Source organism: Equus quagga, chromosome 20, assembly GCF_021613505.1.
Source record: "Equus quagga isolate Etosha38 chromosome 20, UCLA_HA_Equagga_1.0, whole genome shotgun sequence".
Lineage (NCBI taxonomy): Eukaryota > Metazoa > Chordata > Mammalia > Perissodactyla > Equidae > Equus > Equus quagga.
The window spans coordinates 41,279,192-41,298,784 of NC_060286.1; the positions used below are offsets into that span (position 1 = coordinate 41,279,192).

The following is a 19,593-nucleotide window of genomic DNA, read 5'->3' on the forward strand; positions in this document are numbered from 1 at the left end:
GGGCCAGCAGGTGAACCCTGGTCCTCATGGTCCTCCAGCCTTTGCCCTCTGACTCCTGAGCTCTGGACAAGCCCCCGCTTCCTGCCAGAGCCTCATTTTGCTTCTCCAGCAAATGCACATAGGAATTCCTCTGAGTCTGGGGCCTGGGCCTCTGGTGCAACCGCAAGTGGATCTCTTAGCTCCCTGAGCTCCGGCTCCACCAGCAATTGTGAGTGGCATCTTCCCAGGTGGTGGTCTGTCCTTCACCTGGGACCCCTGTCGTGAGGACTTCAGTAATATTTTGTCTTGCCCCTGATGTCAATCTGCACTTGCCCTTCCCTCGTTTAGCACACAGTAGGGCTGTTGGCAGCAGGTGAGGCCTGAGGCAACAGCTCGGTGGCCAACAGCCCCGTGAGCACTTTCTCCTCTCCCCTCCCAGGTGGCGTGGAGGTGCATCGGCGGCTTCCTACCGGGAAGGAAGCAGATGCCTGGCCCAGGATCAAATCAAAGGTCTGGAAAATGATCTTTTTTTTCCCCTGATTTGTAAATTCGACAATTTGTAAATGTGTAGACTCCTCAGAATGGAACTAACTTGAGCCCTTCGTTCCCCAGCCGAGGCTCACTGCCCCCCGGATGGGCAGTGAGTCGGTGGGTTCCTGAGGCCAGGGAGCAGCCCAGCCCTGCCCCTCGGGATGACACACCTTCCCAGAGGGGTGTGGCGCCCTCCCAGGCTGACCTCCCAGCAGACCAGGTACGTATGCCCTGCTCTGCTACACTGATAGCCTCTTGGGGAGCTAGGGGCCTTGAGGAGTGGGGGTTATACAACTTTAATATAATTAAAAACCGGGAACAGTGCTGTGTTGCTCCTGTCTATCTGTTATGAGTAACCAAGGGAGGTGTTAAAATCTCACCGTGATACGAAGAGGTGCCAAGAACTGGGACAGCTATGAGAGGGTCTCGGGGGGTCTGCTCTGGGGCTGGAGAGGGCAGGCTCCCCTGAGAGGAGGTGGGGGCCTTGGACAAGTGATGTAACTCCCCCCGCCCTCTCCTGTGCCATGAGGACAGCAATCTGCATGTGTTGCCTTGATGCCTTCAATGAAGTAAAATAGAAAATGCCTGGCACACAGTGGCCATGTCACGTGCATACATTGACAGTAGTCAATGTTACATGCAAATGGCTCTTATTTTAGGTGGATCTGTCCCCTAACTGTCCCTTTGAAAGCCCTTCTTATTTTCTAGAGTCCAGAGGGAAGACAGGGGACAGGGGCAGGGAGGGTCTGCACTGGGTCCTTAGGGCCGTTATAACTTTTATTGGCACTGCCCGGCTTTAGGTAGCCTTCCGGAGGAGCGGATGTCTTCACGTTGAATTACCCCGGCCCGGAGGTGAGTGCAGGTAATTTCAACCTGGGTACTGCATCTTATTTTTATTTCTCATGAAAATATTTTGTATCTGAAAAGCTATGACAAACACTTGAAAGAATTCGCCAGGGCTAAACCCAATCCCGAATAAAATGCCGTGCAATAAACAGCAGAGACTCGAACGCAGGAAAGGCAGTTAAGAGCTGACCACGCTGGCAGGGGACTGGTTAACCTGTGCTCACATTTCTTCTGCACAAAGTCATGGTTGGAAATAGGTCTCTGCCTGGCAGAGGGGAGAAAAGTTCTAGAAGTTTCCTGTGTGCATTAGCTTAGTGAGAGGAGAGACTCTAACCAGTTAGCCAGTTAGTTGATGTCTGCAGATGGGGGCCAGGACCAAACTGGATGGGGGTTCTGACTGCTGGGGTTTTACGTTTGCTAAGTGTTGTGTTCTTGGGATCCCAGAGCCTCAATGTCTTTATCGGTCCATGGTGATAGCATCATCTCTGTGGCTCACCTAGCCCCGTGCCTGTTCGTGGATCCTGACAGCCTGTGATCCCTGGAGGGGGCCTGGGGAGTTGGGTCTGAAGGTTAGTGTACGACCAGGAGTTGGGGTACCTTGGGGAAGGAGGGGGTTCTCATGGGAGCAGTATGCTACCCCGGACATGCAGGGGGGCAGGAGGAGACTGCAAGATGGCTCCCCATTCTTGTGGAGCTGACAGGTTAGAAATGCCCCTGTCCTTCAGCCTTACTCTGTCTTGGTTGGAACTGAGGAGGAGGCATGGCAGCCGAGGGTTCCGCAGGGGAACCAAGCTGTCTGTGGAGGAGCACGTAGCCAGGCCCCGGCTCTTTGCCAGCAAGCTGAGCGCGGCTGTTGACGCATGTGAGCTGCGGGGCCCCGGCTCCCCAGAGGCCCGTGTGTCCCCTGCGCCCACGCCTGTCTCATGTCACATTCTCCCCAAGTTCTCATTCCAGTGAGCTAATCCCCGAGAAGACGGGCCAGGGCATTAGCTTTCGGGGCCTCTCGCAGACCGAAAAGGAAAGTGCTCCCTGACGGGTACATTGCAGGTCCCTGCTGTCGGCTCGGCAGGGATTTGGGGCCTGCGGTTGGTGACGTGGCAGCCAGCAGGCACACACCTGCTGGCCTCATGTCACTGACACCCCACTCGGAGGCCCAGGGCTCCAGCTCTAGGACATATAAAATTAAAAAAGGAATGATCTTTGGGATAAAATAAATCCCCCATGTCTGCACAACTTGTTTCGGGAGACGTGCCGGGTCCTGATCCATCAGCCAAATGCTCTTCCTTTTGCGTTTGTAAAAAAACAAAGCTCCCCCAAATAAAGAAACAAAAAATGCCCCGCAAATAAAAACCAAAAAAAAAAAAAAACCCAAACCCCCAGAAAACGTTTATTTTAATTATGTAAGAAATGCATTGGTAATTAATACTCTCATTACTAAAAGTCAAACAGTGCAGATAGAGCTGACGCCATCTTCAACGCCCCCTCGGTCCCAGCGCCCCCCGCCCTGACAGAGCAGCTGCTGTTGTCAGGTTCAGGTGTGTAGTTCCACATATTTTTCTCTGCATTTGCATATGTATTTACCTAGACCTGTAAAATATATGATTTTGTTTATTTTCTCTATAAACTACATCATAGTGTACATTTCCTTTCGAGCAGCTTGTTTTTCTTCACTCAGGAATCTGCTTGGAGATAATAAAGATCGGCATCATTTCTTATCACAACCCCTTAGTTGCCTGTAATCCGTAAACACTGGCGTTCGTGTACCCCCCTCGCTGCTGTCTCGAACGCCCCAGGCCCTTTCTGGTGGGGACGGGTTGTCGAGGCAGGTGTAAGTCCTTGCTGAGATCTGGACGTGAGGAGGGGGCTCACGCGTGTTCCTGACATCATTACAGATGAATATGTGCACGCACAAATTAGCAAAATAAAAGCGGGGTGTGCCTGGACCCATGAGGAGAGAAAGTGTTTACGAACAAAAGATGGTGATTAATCCCGTTCTGCGCAAAGTACTGAGGTCCATTAAAAGACAATGGGCCTCGGCTGTTTGGTTCTTTTTAAGAGCTGTTTAATATTCTGGGGTGTGTGGGGACCATTGCTGGTTAGAGCCAGCTCTGCTGTTGAAGGTCCTAGCTGTAAGTGTGCTGAGGGAGGACGATGTGTACAGATAGATGCTCGGTTAAGGTCCTCGTCGCCGAGGTGGGTCACAGGTTTGTGGGTGCTGGTTATATTATTTAAGAAAATAAATAAAAAAGGAATACATAAAATAAAAGTGGTCCTCACGCAGTTAAATGAGGAGGGCACATCACAAACCGAGGTTTTAATTAATATGATTCTGCTCAACTGACGCCCGCTAGAAATGATCTAACGTTTTTTGTTATTGCTAACGACCCTGCAATGAGCATTCTTGTAGCCGAATCTGTAAACACGTCCCCGACTGCTCCTTTATCTAGCTTCTTAAAGGTGGGATAGCTGGGTTTTAAATGGTTTGGTTTACAGAGTTTATTCTCACTGAGCGATCTTTCTAAAATGCCGTTCTGCCTTGTCACTGTCTTGCTTTAAATCCTCCATCTGACTTCCCGGAGCTTCTGGGACGTGGTCCAAGCGCCTTAGCCTGGCATGTAAGACCCTTCAGGGTCCGGCTGGAGGCTCCCAGCCTCGTCCCCCTCCCCATGCAGGCACATATTTCCCCGCTAGGCACTGCAGCGCGACCTGCTTCTCCCTGCGTGCATCCTGCCTTTTAAGACCTGGGGGCTTCGGCCTTGCCTTTCTAGCCAGCTTCTCCTTGGCCCCGAGACCAGGCTTGAAATGCCCCCTGCGGTGAACCTAGAATTAGAGGCCCTTCACCCCGCCCCCACCCGCCAGCATCTCATTCAAAAGTCCAGCAAAGCATAGTCCCCGGAATTGGGATGCCTTATTGACGTGTTTTCTAAGTTGACAAGTTTTGCATTTTTCTAGAATTCACAAAACTGGCCACATGTTAATCACCCCCTTTCCTTTGTCCCTTTCCAGTGTCCCTGGCTCCCGTGTTGCCTGCTTCTGATGTTCCCTAACTGAAACCTGCCTCATGTTCCTCCCTGGGCTGATGGGCAGTTTCAGAGGACAGAGCTGTCTGCTCTGCGGCGCTGGGTGAGTCTCAGTATGCTGTCACGCTGAAAACACACACCTGGCGGGGTGCAGGCTAGCGTCGCCCATTGGCCCAGACTGCTCTGTCGCACCCTGTTGGGCACACAGCGCGGGTTGCCCCTTGCCTGCCGGCAGCTGTGTGCAGGGTCCCAGAACCCAGAGTCCTGGGGTCCGGGGTGGGGGTGGTAGCATCTCAGGGTCGGGAGTGCCAGTGACGGGTTTTCAGGGCGTAATTACAGCCTGGGAATGGTTGATTGTGTCCTTTGTGGCCTGTTCCTTGCCAGAGGGAAGTAAGCCTGGTCTGGGAACATGAGAAGGAGGAAAATCCTAGCATGTGACAGCAGGGCCACCAGCTGGGGTGATGGCGATGGCTCCGGGGAGAGGACAGAGTTGAGTGGTGCCTCTGCCTTTGGGCCTGGTCATGTTCTAGAAAGAGCACAGGCTTTGGGGTCGAGAGACTGTGATGCCAAGGTGGCATCATCCTTGGGGGCAGAGGACATCACCTGCTTGTAGAGAGGAACAAAGGTCACCACGGTGTTGGTGTTCAAGGTTTGGGTCCCCTTTCTTTCCCGGGGGGCGGCGGGGGTGAGGGGTGGGTAGGAGGCATCCCAAGAGGCCAGCCATCTTGAGCGCAGACCCAGCTACAGAGCAGACACAGAGCTGTGTGTCCTTGGCAAGTCCCCAAGAATTCCTCTGCCTCAGTTTCCTGATAATAAAAAAGGAATCCTAGACTCCCACACAGGGTACTGCGAGGCTCAGGGAGAAAATAACACAGATAAACCCCCCAGCACACGGACCCAGCAAAATCAGTAGCCTTTCCCTTCTCGTACCATCCTGGAATGCTCGACTGACGACCCTCCCTCCCTCCCTCCTGAGACACAGGTAGCTCCTTTTCAGAGCAGGGAGACCCACTAAGGAAAACAAAAAAACAAAAGGCTGAAAGAGAATGAGCGGGGACAGAAGCTTCTCTGCTCCCCCCCTCCCCACCCCCCCCTGCCCCCGGGGGTTCGAGGGCCTTTTCTCCAACACCTGGGGGCCCCCACCCGTTTTAATTGGGTTCTCCTAAAAAGTTTTGTGATAGTTTATTTTGTTTTTTTATAAATATATATAAAATGTCAGACTACTCTTCAGGCAGATTTTTTGGGCTTGTATTTTATAGACTTTGGCAAAAGCTGCTGAGAAGGAACAGTGGTTGCAGTCTCCAGAGGTTAATAATTCCTGGAAAAACTTCTGGCTAAACCTGACTTCTCCTAAATTTCACAGAAAACGCTCCCTGGGCCGGGCCCAGCCTAAATGAGGTTTTTGTGCCTCTGTGCAGCCTTACCTAGTGGAAGTGTGACTTGCTTTTTACACAAAAGTGAACTTCCTTGGCCACGGGGCACAAAGACGCCTCTCTCCTCAATTTTCAGTTTGTTTACTCTGGAGCGAGGGCTCGGCACACGCTCGGCTTGCCCCGCCCGGCTGTTTCTCTGCAGCCGTTCATGGCGCTGCCGGCGCCCCCACCATGCAGCCCCTCGCTCCGTGCCGAACCCCCGTTCCTAACTTTCTCGCCACGGGCGAGGGAGCTGGGCTTTGTTTGTGTCTGGAGCAAAAGGAACTCTTAGTGGGAGGGGGGTAGCGCCCCCTCCTCTGCAGGAGCCTCCTCCGGCCAGCCTGCCCATCGGGGGCTAAGAGAAGCTGCCCCGTGGCCTCTGCCTGTCAGGGATCTGGGTGGGTGACTTTACAAATCCACACCAAAGTGATTCTGAGCGCCCCCCCTTTTTTTTTTCTGCGCCACCAGCTACCCGTGACCAGAAACCTTATTTGCACCATTTCACATGTGCGTGACTTGTTGTTCTGCGCCCCGTTCCCCCCCCAACCATGTAATGCCGCAGAGGCCGGAACACGTATGCAGATACCGCTTTACTAAACATTTTCAAATCCACAGTTTCAAAACAGTCCTTTAATAGATTAAGACAAGAGCAATGACGAAAACAACGAAAAACCGAGGCTCTGAGAAAGCAAACAGTTTCCCCAAGGGCTCGCTCGCGGCTCCTAAGCGGGTTGGCTGGGCAGTCTGTCTGGCTGTCTGTCTGTCTGCGGGCACCAGCCTGCGCTCGCCACCTGCAACACGATGCTGCCCCCCCACGGCGGGTTGGAGCAGCTGTTGGGACCCCGAGGCTGACAGATAGCGCCTGGCAGTTTGGGTTGTCGGGAGTGGGACAATTAGGCAGCACTGACAAGGGGCTCCGTCCCTGGGTCCCTGGGTGCGTCTGTCCTCCCTGAATCTTTCAGCCCCATGGAGCTGCGTCCCTGCCCGAGGGTGAGCGAGGGCACCAGGGTCATTTCACAGACAAGGAACCTGGGCTGGCCCCGCAGCCAGCCTGTTACACACACACACACACACACACACACACACACACACATGCATGCGCGCACACACACATACACACAGAGTGCCTACACTGGGAACAAAGACGAGAAAACTCCTTTAGAAACTGCAGAACAGAGCCTCGTCTCGCGGGGGTCCCCTGATAAAGGCCCCGTCCACCCGGAGTTCCTGGGAACGGAGCCCCCGTGAATGGGCCTGGAGAGCCAGCGCCTGACTCCAGCGTGGGCTGCATTCATCAGCCCGCAGGCCCCTGGGCCCCGCCGCCGGGCGAGGGGGCTTTCTCCAGTCCCCAGAGCATCCAGCCACCGGCCAAATCTGTGGCTGCGGCCCAGCCTCCAGCAAAGGGCCCTGCTTTTCCCATGACCGGGCCAGCCCCACAACTCACCAGACCCCCCTCCTTCTACTTCCCCCCCTGGAAGGCTCCCCCCACCCTCTGCGCCAGCCTGTTGCCCCACAGAGGACCCAGGCCAGCGTTTCTGGGCCTGGGAGCCGGGGCGGGCACTTGGCCACTCCAGGTGGCCTGGCCCTTGAGATGGGGAGTTGGCTGCAGGACAGCCCCCCACCTCCCCCCGCTGGCCCCGAGCACTCACCCCCATTCTCCGCTCCTCTCCCTCACTGCCTCATTGTGACAGAAGCGCTCCGCCAGCCATCTCCGTGCCTCTGCCATTCAGCTCGGGGCAAGGTACACGGGGAAGTCTGCGCATCCTTGCTCTGACCCCAGCCTGCCTCCTCCGCAGCCAGCCCAGCTCGGGACTCAGCTCTGTAGGAGCTTCTCAAAGGCCTAGACGTGCGGGCTGCCAGCCCGGGCAGGGAGCCGTGCTGCAGCCTCCCGGCCAAGTACCGGCCTGCCTCTCTCTGCTCGGATGCCTCCCGTAACAGGGAGCTCCCTCTCTCCCCGAGCAGCCTGCTCGGGGCTCGCAGACGGAGCTGCCTCGCCAAGCCCTCCCCTGCTTTCTGCGTCTGCCTCCGCGGCTCCACAGCGGCCCCTCGCCCCCTCTGCCCTCGGCTCTTTGCAGGCAGCAAGCTCGCTCTCAGTCCTCCCTTTTCCGTGCTGAATGGCAAGCCCCCTATCAACCGGGAGGCCAGGTTTGGGGTCCCTGTCACCGTCCTGATCACAGCCGTCTACACCTGTCCCGGGACGCCTCTGTCCCTGCACCTTTGGATCTGGGACGGGGCCCTTTGCCCTGCTGTTCTGCAAAGAGCCCAGGGGAGGGCGCGGGTCTCCCCGCCTGGGTCCAGCTGCTCTGGCGCTATCTCTTAAGCGGCTTCTGAGCCCTGTCGGTTTTTTATGGCCCCTTTGCCAGTTGCCAGGGAGAATGCTCTCTATGCAAACCCCCCTGTCTTTTCCGCAGGAGCTGCTGGCGGCTGGGCCGGCCCTGGTCAGCCCGCAGCGGCGGCGGCAGGCGGCCGCGGCGGGGCTGGGGGCCTCCTGAGTGAGACAGGCTGGGCTCCACTCCCTGCTCCCTAGCTGTGAGACCACGGCAACCCCCTCTACTGTTCAGAGCCTCGGTTTTTCCTCTGTGAAATGGAGATAAGAGGGGCTCCCTCCCTGGCTTGAAGCGAGACAAAACGAGATACAAGTAGCCCAGCACACATCAGACACTTCATAAAGGCTTGTGGAGTAGACAGGGAGACCCCGGCAGGGAGGCACGCGTGTAACAAGTGTCGCACCAAAGAAAACCGTCTGGCCTTTCGAGACCCTGCTCCAAATACAAACGGGAACTTTGCCTGGCAGAGACCCCTCTGCCGGCTTAATCGCACAAATCAAGTCAGCCAGAGGCAGCCCCTAGCCTGTGAGCTCACAGTAGAGGCAGCAGGCAGCAGAAATGACACGCAATCCCACATCTGCATTTAATAGAGCAAGAATTTGCATTGTCTATGACAGTATGAGAGGACCCAGGGGTAAGGCATTAGAGAACATTTTCCCTGCCACTTCCTAGCAGGGCCAGTTTCCACAGAGGGCTTCTGGGGAAGGGAAGCCCAGTGGGTCCAGGCGTCCCACAGACTGTGGGATGGTCCATGCGCTCATTCTCCAGACCACCACAGTGTACCTACCTTCCCGGGCCCAGACCCGAGTGGGAGGCTGGCCACGGAGCAGTGCCGGTCGGCTTCCTGTTCTTGAAGCTCAGTCTGGTGGGGGAAAGAGACAGGGAGTAAGTCACTGTAAATCAAGTGATCGGTGGGGGGGGTTGAGGGCAGTGAGATTTATGCAGCCCTATCTAGGGGCCAAGCTCTAAGCGGGGCTGTTTGCCTAGGATTCACTCCGGCAGCAACTCTGAGCACTGGCCTTATCATCCCCATTTGATTGATGGAGAAACTGAGGCAGGGAGCTGTGAAGTTCCATACTCACCGTCTCTCAGCCGGAGTGAGGCCGGGCCGGGATGGAACCCCAGTCTGTCGGAGGCTCCCCACCACACCCTGCTCAGCTGACAGCTCAGCGAGGCAGTGCTGAGTGCTGGGGGGGCGTGGGTGGGCAGGGGATGGGTTGATTAGTTATAAGCACCTCCCAGCGGTGCTTGAGATCCCAGCTCCTCTGTGGCCCAATCCGTTTGAAGGGCAGATTAAAAATTAGGTGGTAGCACCTATGGGCAGAGGCTTCTGAAAATGCATTATTAACCTGATGCGTGGAGGGCCCTGCCCACCTCCAGGCAGATTGCAGATGGAGATGGAGGGGGCTGGGGCTTGTTTGTGTGGGTGATGAGTTAGAGAGGATGGGGCACTTCCGGGGGGCCCACTAGGACTACCTCCTAGAGCAAGACTGGCTTCAGGAGGGATGTGGGCATAATGGCTGAAAGGGACAAGAGGGGCCAGTCTTAAGGGCAGCCCCCTTATCTCAGGAGAATGACCCACACTGGAACCCACTCTTGGGAAGAGGATTCCCCAGCCCGTTCTCTGCCACAGACAAGGACTATGAGCCTCCCCGTGCCTTAGTTTCCCCATCTGTGAGATGGAAGTGGAAACCCAACGTCATTGCATGAGACGCCCCTGTTCCCACACCTTCCCACCGGCCCCCTACCACTGTTAGTCATCAGACACCTGTCTGCGTGTCAGTGTCAGAGCGGTATTCAACAGGAGAGTTCCAGTTCCGGGAGGGAGGGAGCCAGGAGGGAGAGATGTCGCCGGAGAGGGAGCGGAGGAGAATGATGCCCCCGACTCAGAGAGACGCTGAGCCAGGTCTGCATCCGGTAGGAGTTGGGCCACTTAAGATTTGTGCCAACTCACGGTGCGGTGGAATCAGACGGTCTAGTGTTTCAGACACCAGTCAAGAGTCTGTGGCGCCCCCAAGTGCCACAAGGGGGCTGCCTGGGCCACATTTTTGAGCCCGGAAAGTGAGGGGGGGCGGGAGACAGGCAGAAGGGACCGTGCTTTTGGTTTTTCAGGGGCACTTTTCATCGCGGCGGATGCGTGAGGGGGCCAGGCCCTGCCCCAGCTGGGGGCGCAGGAACCCGGCCTGGGAGTGGCTGCACGCTGCGTCCCTCCCTCCCAGAGGCCTGTGCTGCGATGCCGCAGGCCGCCCCGGGGGTCCAGCCCGCGGAGCTTCCTGGGGGTGGCCGGCTTTCCAAAGTGGGAAAGGAAGGATGAGGGAGGGAGCATTTGCAGGGGGATGAGGGGTGGCGAGGCGCCCAGGAAGCCGGTTCGCAGGGAGTGGAAGCTGCAGAGGGACCGGAAAGGGGGAGAAGTGGAGGGCATGGTGGGGGTCAGGGGCCCTGTAGGGGTTGGCGTGGACCTGGGGTCCTTTGAGTCAGTCTGCAGCAATGTGACTGACAGGAAAGAGGGAGGCTGGGAGACATGGGTAGGAGAGGGGCTGAGGGTGGTGAGGGCAGCTTGGCACATGGTTTTAAGGCAGAAGCATCAACTCTTGTCCTCTCAAAAAAGCAAAAAAAAAAAAAAAGGTATTTGACAGCTTGATAGCTGAATCCTTCCCGGCCTGGCCAGCTGGTCCCAGGGAAGGAGTCTTCAGGGTCTGCTCTACCTTGCAGAAGGGAGGCATCCTCAGGCCCTTTGAGAGCCAGGGAAGAGGAGGCATGGGGGCACAGGGGCCAGGGGGCAGCTGGTGGGGTCTTGCTGGCCAGCTCCCGCCCCCTTGCGCTTCTCCTTAATCACCCAACTCAGAACGGTCGGTTGCCCCGCCGCCTGGCGCCTTTCTAGTCCTCTCTACTCTGAGGCGTTTGTTGCCTATGGACCAGCTCCCCAGTTCCCCCCAGGATTTAGCGTGGACCCTGGGCCCTTTGCGCTGTTAAATGGCTTCCTCTCTCCTACCACCTCGTCTGTCTCCTGCACTTTACTTTTACTTGTTTTAACATGTCAATTGTGAGAAATTTCAGCCAACACAAAAGTGGAGAAAACAGTACACGTTTTCATCACAATTTACACAGTTTTCATGTTGCTGTCACCTAGACCTGGTCGCCGTCAGCTCTCAGCCCCTCTTGTCCTGTCCTTCCACCCCTCCTCCTCAGACTTTTCTGAATCAAATTCCGGACCCCATAGCATTTCCTCTGAGCGTTTTTCAGTGTGTATCTCTAAAAGAGAAGGATTCTTTTCTGGTTTAAAACGTAACCACAATGCCATGATCACAGTTACAAAATTAACAGCACTTCCTCAACGTCATCCAACATCTCTCTAGTGTTCAAATATGACCGATTTATCCATAAATTTCTCTTACAGTTGGCGTGTTCCAAACACTGTCCAGATTCTTGCCTCTGCTTTCAAGGGGCGCTGGGACTCTAGAAAGTAAGTACAACTACACATCCCAAGGTTCAAACATCTACCCTCCCCTTATGTGAGTAACCCAACCTCGGCAAAGCTTACTTTTCTCACTGAGCCTGGGGCAAATTCTGGGTCTTCCCTAGGGTCGTTTAGAGGATTAGAGATAATATACATGAAACCCCAGCCCCGAGTCTAATACATCATAGACACTCAGCAAACGGTAGCTGCGAGAATTACTCTTTTTCCCAGAAATCTCTAAAGGGGAGTTGGTTGGGGTAGGCAAAACAGAGTTGGCCATCGTCCACAAAACAAAAGGCTCCTGGCAGCCCGGGCCCCTGAGTGATTAAGACAGTACGTGCACCGCATCCCGACAAGGCAGCCTGCGGTCCAGGGGCTGGGACCTCCCGGCTGGTGGCAACTCTGCTGCCCCACAGCACACAGCAGTGGCAACTCAGGAAGAGCTGGGACCCCACCAGTTGCCAGTCCACTAGATGGCACTCTCCGCTGTCAGTCCAAGAGGGACTGCTACCCAAATTGCTCAGGCTGTCACCCGTCACCCAGCTCCAGGGGCCGCAGGGGGTTGCACATTGCAGAAAATTTCTGAAAAGCATTTCTCACTATGTCATCCCATGGTTTTCTCCCTGCATCAGTCACAGCCCGACTGTGGAAGCAGAGGGAATGAATATTTAATGATCATTTGCTTGGGCCAGGCACTGGGGTGGTCCGCTCTCTCTCTAAATTCTCACCCCAGCGTCCTATGATTTAATTTCCCTGCATTTTACAGCTGAGAGGACTTTGAGAAGTTAGTGGCTTGTCCCAGATCGGCTAGGAGGTGGGACCCGGGATTCCAACCCAGGTTTGTCTGATTTCTCTGCCTAATGGAGCGGTGGGAGGATGGATGTTGGGGCTGGTGGATGGATGGATGCCTGCATCAAGATGCATCGGTAGGCAGAGAGATGGCTGGCTAGCTGGTGAATGCTGGTGGGCGGGTAAATGGATTGAAGTGCAGATGGATGGATGGATGGATGGACGAACGAGAGGGAATAGTCTGTTCCTCACCACCAGCAAAGGCTTACTTGAGCTGTGAAGAGAGGTTTCCTCTGGGTGGAGCTTGCTGAGAAGCTCCTGCCTCCTGTTCTGCCTCTCAGTGTACTGACGGGCTCAGGTGGCCCTGGGACATCAAGTGGGATGCCTACTCACAGGGACCAAGTCCGAGCTGTGGGGCTGGAGCCGCTCAGCAGCAGCTCTCAGTCCCAGCTGCTTTCGCACCATGCTGATTCTCCTGGAAGACTAAGCCCAGAGCTCATCTGCATGCTCAGTCCTTTTCTGGTCACTTGGCATAATTTTATTTAATTTCATTTCCTCCAAATCATCACAGCCACCCTCCGTGGTAGGAATTACCATCCTCAATTAAGATAAAAGGAAACTGAGGTTTAGGAATGGGATGGGACTTGCCCCCAAATCGTGTAGGGCGCAAGCAACTATGGAACCAGGATCTGAACCCTAGTTTGCTTTTCTTCCAAACCCATACGCTCTCCCCAGTTCCTTTTCCCTGTGACCGTGCCTGAGAATGCCCTGCACCCCTTGGGGTTCACTCGTGTCACAGTCACCCTCTAGTTGGTCAGGGAGCTGGACTTCTTAGCCCTGGACTCTAAATTCATTTCTACAGTAACACCTTCTCTAGTTTATCCTGTTTGTGACGATCACACACACAAGGGCCAGATACATCGCTGGCGTTCTGCAGTACCATTAAGTTAAATTGAATTTCTCATAGCTCATATTAGGACTGAACGCCAAGGGAAGCCGATGTGAAAATGACTGTAGAGCTTGGAGGGTGCAAGGCCAGGAGAGAGGGAATTGGACGGAGGCCGCAGTTCAGCTCAGCCAACGGCCGTGCTGGCCGGGCTCCGAGGCAGCACACGGAGGTCCGTAGCTTGCCTATGCCCCCAGCCCTGCCACCCACGTCCTGGAGGCTCAGGTTTCAATCCCCGCTCTGCCGTTCACTAGTTTCATGAGTTCAGACAAAGTATTTAACCTCTGTGCCTCAGTTTCCTCAGTTGTAAAATGAGGATGCCGTTAGCATCTTATTAATGGATAATTGAAGATTAAATGAGTCAGATATTTAAAGTGCTTAAAATAAAACACTCCATAAATATTTTATTATAATTAAAATTCTGACTGTTATCACTATTCTCATCGAGATGGCATTTAATACCTCTGACTGGTGGGAATCATTACCCACATTTTACAGATAGCTGAGCAGGTGCTTGGGGAGTTGTACGAGAGTGACTTTGGAGTGGGAGTCAGCGAACTAGAAACACAAGTATAAATTTAAGACCAGAAACCTTTCCTTCTAGTTCTGGAAACAAGAGTTACACGCCCCAAATAGACCTGATCTGTCTAAAGAAACACAGCCCTGGGATGTGAAAGGCCCCCGAGGAGTGTTCTTGGGGGTATGGAGGGTTTCAGAGAGGTTAGATGGGAGCAGAGATGCAGCTCGATAGGTGAAAGGCAAGATGGACACTTAAAGATCTCTGGGGTCAACATCATGGCTTCTCGAAGCAGTGGGTGTTTCCCGAGTTCTCATGTGTGCTCTCACCAGACTTCCTTCCCTACCTGTTTTTTTGGTGGTGGGGAGGAGAAAATAGCCACTTTAGAAATGTTTCGTTGTTTGCTCTTTTGAGGGCGGCCCGTTGGAACAAAGAGTTGTTCCAGTTGCGTCTCACACCCTGTGGGGCGTGAGGACCCAGTGGGGGACTTCCCATTCCTAGGCAGGACGCTTGCAGCTTGAGTCTGGGCAGCGCGTGGCTGCCTGTAGAGGTGGCACTGGGCGGTGAGCGCATCTGAGGGGTGGGAGACGCCTTCAGCATCTCCCTGACTTGCTGGGCTGTGTTGGGTGGCTGCTGTGACCCCAGCGTGACCTGACCCAGAAGCAGTGCAAGTCCTGTGGGAGCTGTCACCACTGCGTCTCCTCCTGTTTATTTGGTATGTCCTGGGGATGCCCCGTGCTCCTGGAGCTGCCTGTGTGGAAGGTCAGACAAGCCCTCCAACGCGCCCACACATGCGTTCACACACTCACATCGTAGGCTGACAGTGGGGTATCCGGGAGCAAGAACGGCTGCAAAGTGAGGCATTGGGGCTGAGTGGGTCAGACAGACCTGGAGCCAGGTTTCCCGTTTGCTCCCAGCTCGGCGTCTTCCTAGCTGTGTGACCACTTGTAAGTCACTTAACTTCTCTGAGGCTCAGTTTCCTCATTTGTAAAATGGGGCTAATGATGTCTTTACTCAAATAGCACATTCTCAGTGAGGCCTTCTCCTTCTCCTTGTTTCCTATCACCTCCTTTCCTGCTTTATTTTTCTCCATAGTTCTTAAATCATCATCTCATATCCCACATAGTGTACTTTTTTATTTTGAATATTGTGGATTCCTGTCTCCACCCACAAAAACGTGAGCTGTTGGATCCTGTCTGTCTTGTTCGTTGCCATACCCCTGGTCCCTAGAGCAGTGCCTGGCACAAAATGCATGCTCAGAGCTTTTTTGGGGAAAAAAGAAAAGAGATATTGTTGAATCGTACCCATCCCAGAGGACTGAGTGCATGCAAAGCAGGCAGCGTGGGGCCTGGTGCAGCGCATGTATTTAATAAATATCGGCTAATTATGATTATTGTGTCTGATTCACAGGACTGTGGTGAGGATCAAGTGAGATACCGTATGCTAAGGCACGCTCTGAATGCTCCGTGCTGGGTACCGGAGGCACCACGTTAATGATCCTCCGCTGCGTGGAGGGAACTTGCACTTAGACCTGATGCTTTTCATTTTCACACCCCCTGGCAGGGAGGGAAGACTGGTGGATGACTGCCACCTGAGGCCCCAGGCGATGAAGGGCCTCGCCCAAGGGCCGCCCGTGTGATGGAGGCAGAGGCGGGAGCCATTATATACACGTATATGTAATACATGGTTGTCTTTAAACTTAATTTCCTGTTTATTGTTCGTGTCTCAGAGTTGCTCTGAGGCCAGTGTGCTGGGCACCCAGCAGGCCATCTGGGAGGGGAGAAAGGAAGCTAGCCATGTATGTCAGTAGGGGTCAGCGTGGAGGCCTTTGGGGTTTCTGGGAAACGGTTCGAACATGGAGAATCTCGTGATGTGGACGCCCCCGAGGGCAGCCCCATTTCATGAACTGGATCCCTTAGTCGGATTTCTGTTTTCCAGGGCACTTGTTTAAGCTTTCATGCCGTGTCCAAAAAAACAGAGCAGATCCCAAGAGTTTCCTGCCCGAGGCCCGTCTTGCCAGAAGCCCTCGGCTTGGCCTGAGCATCGAGATCATTCCTCTGATCAGCCTGGGGGTGGTCTGACCCGCGGGGCGGGCGGCGTGGGGCGGGGAGAGGCAGGGCGTGTGCGGGGCGGGAGCTGCTGGGGGAGCTGGCGGAGGTTCCTTTCACCCTCGCCGTGGACCCGCGGGGGCGTGGCTGTCCTCGGTCTACAAATCACGCAAGTGGGGGCACAAGACAGAGAGGCCAGGTCACGTCTCTGCAGTTACACAGCTCATGAGTGCCTGCTGGGGTGGAACCTGGTCTGTCTGTCTGTCTAGCACCACAGCTCCGGCGCTGCTGCAGAGGGAACAAAGATTTGGGTGAGGGCCTCAGAGACGGGCTGGGGAAGGGGTTTACTCGGGCTGACTTTGACATGAAAACAATAGCTAATTCTGCTTGGGGCCTAGTGCTGTGACTATCTTACAGATGGGAAACAGGCACAGACAGGTTAGTTAACTTTCCTGATGCTTCCCAGCTCATCAGGATTGGAGGCTGGATTTGGAGGCAGGCGGTGTGGTTCGAGCATATGTGCTCTAACCATTGGGAAACACTGCCTCCTGACTGTGAGCACACGTAGAGATGGCACATGGAGTCCAAGAATCTGGGTTTGAGTCCTTTTACCACTGCCTGGTGGGTGTACTGTCCAGTCAATCATACATATTTCATTCTTCCTCTTGACAGAGTCTCTGCAGAGGCCCAGCGAGCCGTTGGCCCGTGGGAAATATTTTTTTAAGAATGCATGTGTGTGATAGAATTTTATATCTATCGAAGGGGAGGGGGTGGGTAGACTGGAGGTTTGAGAGTGATTATTTCAGGTAGAGGGCAGCAAGGGGGTGAGGGGGGAGGAATGGAGGCGGGGGGCATGCATGGTTATGGTATTGCTTTTAACAATCAATACAATAAGAGAGGGGTGCCAGGAACAAAGACGAGAGCAGGTCATGAACCAAGGATTGCGACTAATTCTTCACAACCGAGGGACATAAAAAAAAGAGATCAAAGCGGTTTGTGGTTGTTAATTTTATTATTAGAAATAGTAAAAGAATAAAGAAATAAGGTAATAAAGGCCTCGAATACAGCAATTGTGAGAATGTGTTCTGGATAAAAGATTATGATTTGTCCAGGTCTGCTAACCTGACATTAACAAACTGCAAAGGTCCAGGCTGTTTTCCTCCTTTTCCTGGGGCTTTGTGTTCCACAGAACGAGCGTGCTGGGGGTGCTCCTCTGGAGGAGATCTCCGGGGCTGTGCAGGAGGAAATTGTAGACAAGTATAAGTGGGGCTTAGTGGGTGTTCACTGAACAGTTAAAAATAAATGAATGCATCAATAAAGAGGGCCAAGCGTGGACCAACAAGGAGAATGTGTTCTTAAACAAGGATTCTGAGTAATTTAGTTTTATCCTTCCCAAATGCGACAAGTTGTGTGGGTGGGGAGCATAGCAATAGGTGTGTAAAACAGCCATTGGTCTTCGGCTGGACGGTGGCTTCATGTGTATTTGCTGTATGGTTAAAAATGAATTAGCTGAGCAAATACAGTAAAGGATGGCAAAAATGAACCACCAAAGGTAATGTTCTATGAATCATGGGTTGAGATTAATCCCCTTATGTACAGTTTTGTACACAACAAACAAAACAAAGCCCTGACTGGATGAGAAGCGTTGGTATGTACACAAGTAGTAATCCATGTTTTTCTTCTGGGTTAGCACTGAGCTCATCTGTGTTTATTGTAATTAAAAAAAAATAAGTAAAAACAATAAAAGGGAAAAGAAGGAAACAATGATGAGATTTTTATCTGAACTCAAAGGTTATTATTCCTCCAACTCTCCATGTCTGAGTCCATTACGAAGAAGATCTGGGCTGGTTCCTTTGTGGGTAAGAAGCATAGAGACAGATGCTTGTGATAGTCGTTATTCTTGTTTTTGATTAGGGTGGTGAATTATGTTGATTGTCATGATAAGATTATTAAATGAAATATGTACAATGAGAGCTATGCTTGGGCCAACGGTGAGACTGTATCATGAACCAAATTGTGGTTAATCCTGTGCTGCTCATCCAGTGGCCATTATAAAATACCAAGGTTGTTTCACCCTTCTTAACATCTGCCTTGTGTTCCACAGAATGAAGGCCCCAGAGTCGGTCTAATAATACTCTGTTGGTGATGATCTTGGCTGTGACCTCTGCGGGAAATGAGCCATGGACCAAGCAGTGTGAGTGATGGTTAGTGTTGTTTTAAGGTTGGCTGGTGGGTTGATGGGTGTATATGCATTATTACACGTGAATGGGCACAGGTAAAGTCAAAGATGGCCAAGCGTAGACCAATGGGGAGACTGTGTCATGAACCAGGGGGGTGAATCTCCTTTGGCATAACTGTCAGCAAATTAAAAAATATTATAACTAGGCCGTTCTTTTTGTAGGAAATGAGCAAATAAAAAGAAACAATTATATTCATGTTTAATGATATTAATTGTATATATATGTATACATTTATATTCATAAATTTTTAACATATATCTGTTTATATAAATGTAATTGTTACTTATTCTTGGGTTGAGTGGTAGGTTCATGTATCTTTATTGATTTATTAAAAATAAATGGATGAGTACATAAATAAAATCAAAAAGGTCAAGCGTGGACTGAGGAAGACAGTGACCCAAGATGTATGAATGCACAATTCTGCAAATTTGAGCGAGATTTAAACAAAAATATCTGTTATTTTATTTATTTTAGTAGCATTCTATATTAATTTATACACTATGGTTTATATAAACACTTCCTCATTGGTGAAGTTTAGGCTATTAACTCAAGGGGAAAGGTGCATGTAGAGATGTAAGGTATTGGTAACTTTCTATTTGTTGGATAAGATTCATGGGTATTCTTTTATGGTGTTTTTAAAGGGATGAATAAAATTTAAAAAGGCCAAGCATGCACCAATGAGGATAATGTTTCATAAACTAAGGATGATTAATTCAATTATACAAAAGTGATAGCTGTTAAAAATGATATTCATTTTTAAACAGTTGCTTTCCGTTGCACAACATGGACACACTAGAGTTTATTGACTCACACAATATTTATGGGAATTTTAACTCTTATTTGGGCGGATAAAGTATGTAAAGAAAATGTAAGTAATGGTCAAGGTACTTAAATTTTTGGCTGGTAAGTTGTTCAAGACAAGGAAATAAGCAAGTAAATGAATGAATGAATAAATTAACAAATAAAACAAGAGAGGGCAGACATGGGCCATTGAAGATATTATCTCATTATCCCAGAATTAAGGTTATTCTAATTCTGTACATCCAAGGTCCATTTAAAAAATGTGTTGGTTGAGGAGTAAAGAGTCAATATTCTTGTTTTTGCATGGTGGTGTGTTGGATGTCGATTTCCATCCTAAAAATAAATAATTATATAAATGTATAAAATGCAACAGATATCGAAATATCAGCTGGTGATGAGAGTGGCCCAAGGATTAAAGGATTACAGTTACGTCAGTTCTGTGTTCTTGACTTCTATAAAAATAATCTAGCCTGCTTCATTCCTTTTCCCAGCTGTTTTGTTTTGCATTGTGTATATGTACAGAGTTTCCTTAAGCATTCCTCTGTGGATAAAGACCTAGTCTATTAATTCTTTGAGCAAGGAGCACAAAGGAAGGTGAGAGAGAAAATGTCAGTGTTCTACTTGTGGAGTAAGAGATTGGATTCATGATTGCTCACTAAAAACTTCTTTAGAGATGATCA

The 19,593-nt window shown here is 51.9% G+C and overlaps 1 long non-coding RNA gene and 1 other non-coding gene across 3 annotated transcripts; both read left to right on the forward strand.

Moving 5' to 3' along the window:
• Positions 1-613: 613 nt before the first annotated feature.
• On the forward strand, positions 614-18,356 carry LOC124231015 (uncharacterized). 2 transcript variants are annotated; one of them, XR_006886349.1, is made up of 6 exons: positions 614-730; positions 1,311-1,362; positions 4,363-4,479; positions 11,513-11,578; positions 12,339-12,410; positions 17,977-18,356. It is a non-coding gene; the product is annotated as an uncharacterized LOC124231015 (long non-coding RNA). The 2 variants fall into 2 exon arrangements; XR_006886348.1 differs by lacking the exons at positions 614-730; positions 1,311-1,362 and adding exons at positions 1,679-1,925; positions 2,798-2,891.
• Positions 3,296-3,374, forward strand: LOC124231191 (small nucleolar RNA SNORD112). Its single transcript, XR_006886416.1, has one exon. It is a non-coding gene; the product is annotated as a small nucleolar RNA SNORD112 (small nucleolar RNA).
• Positions 18,357-19,593: the final 1,237 nt, after the last annotated feature.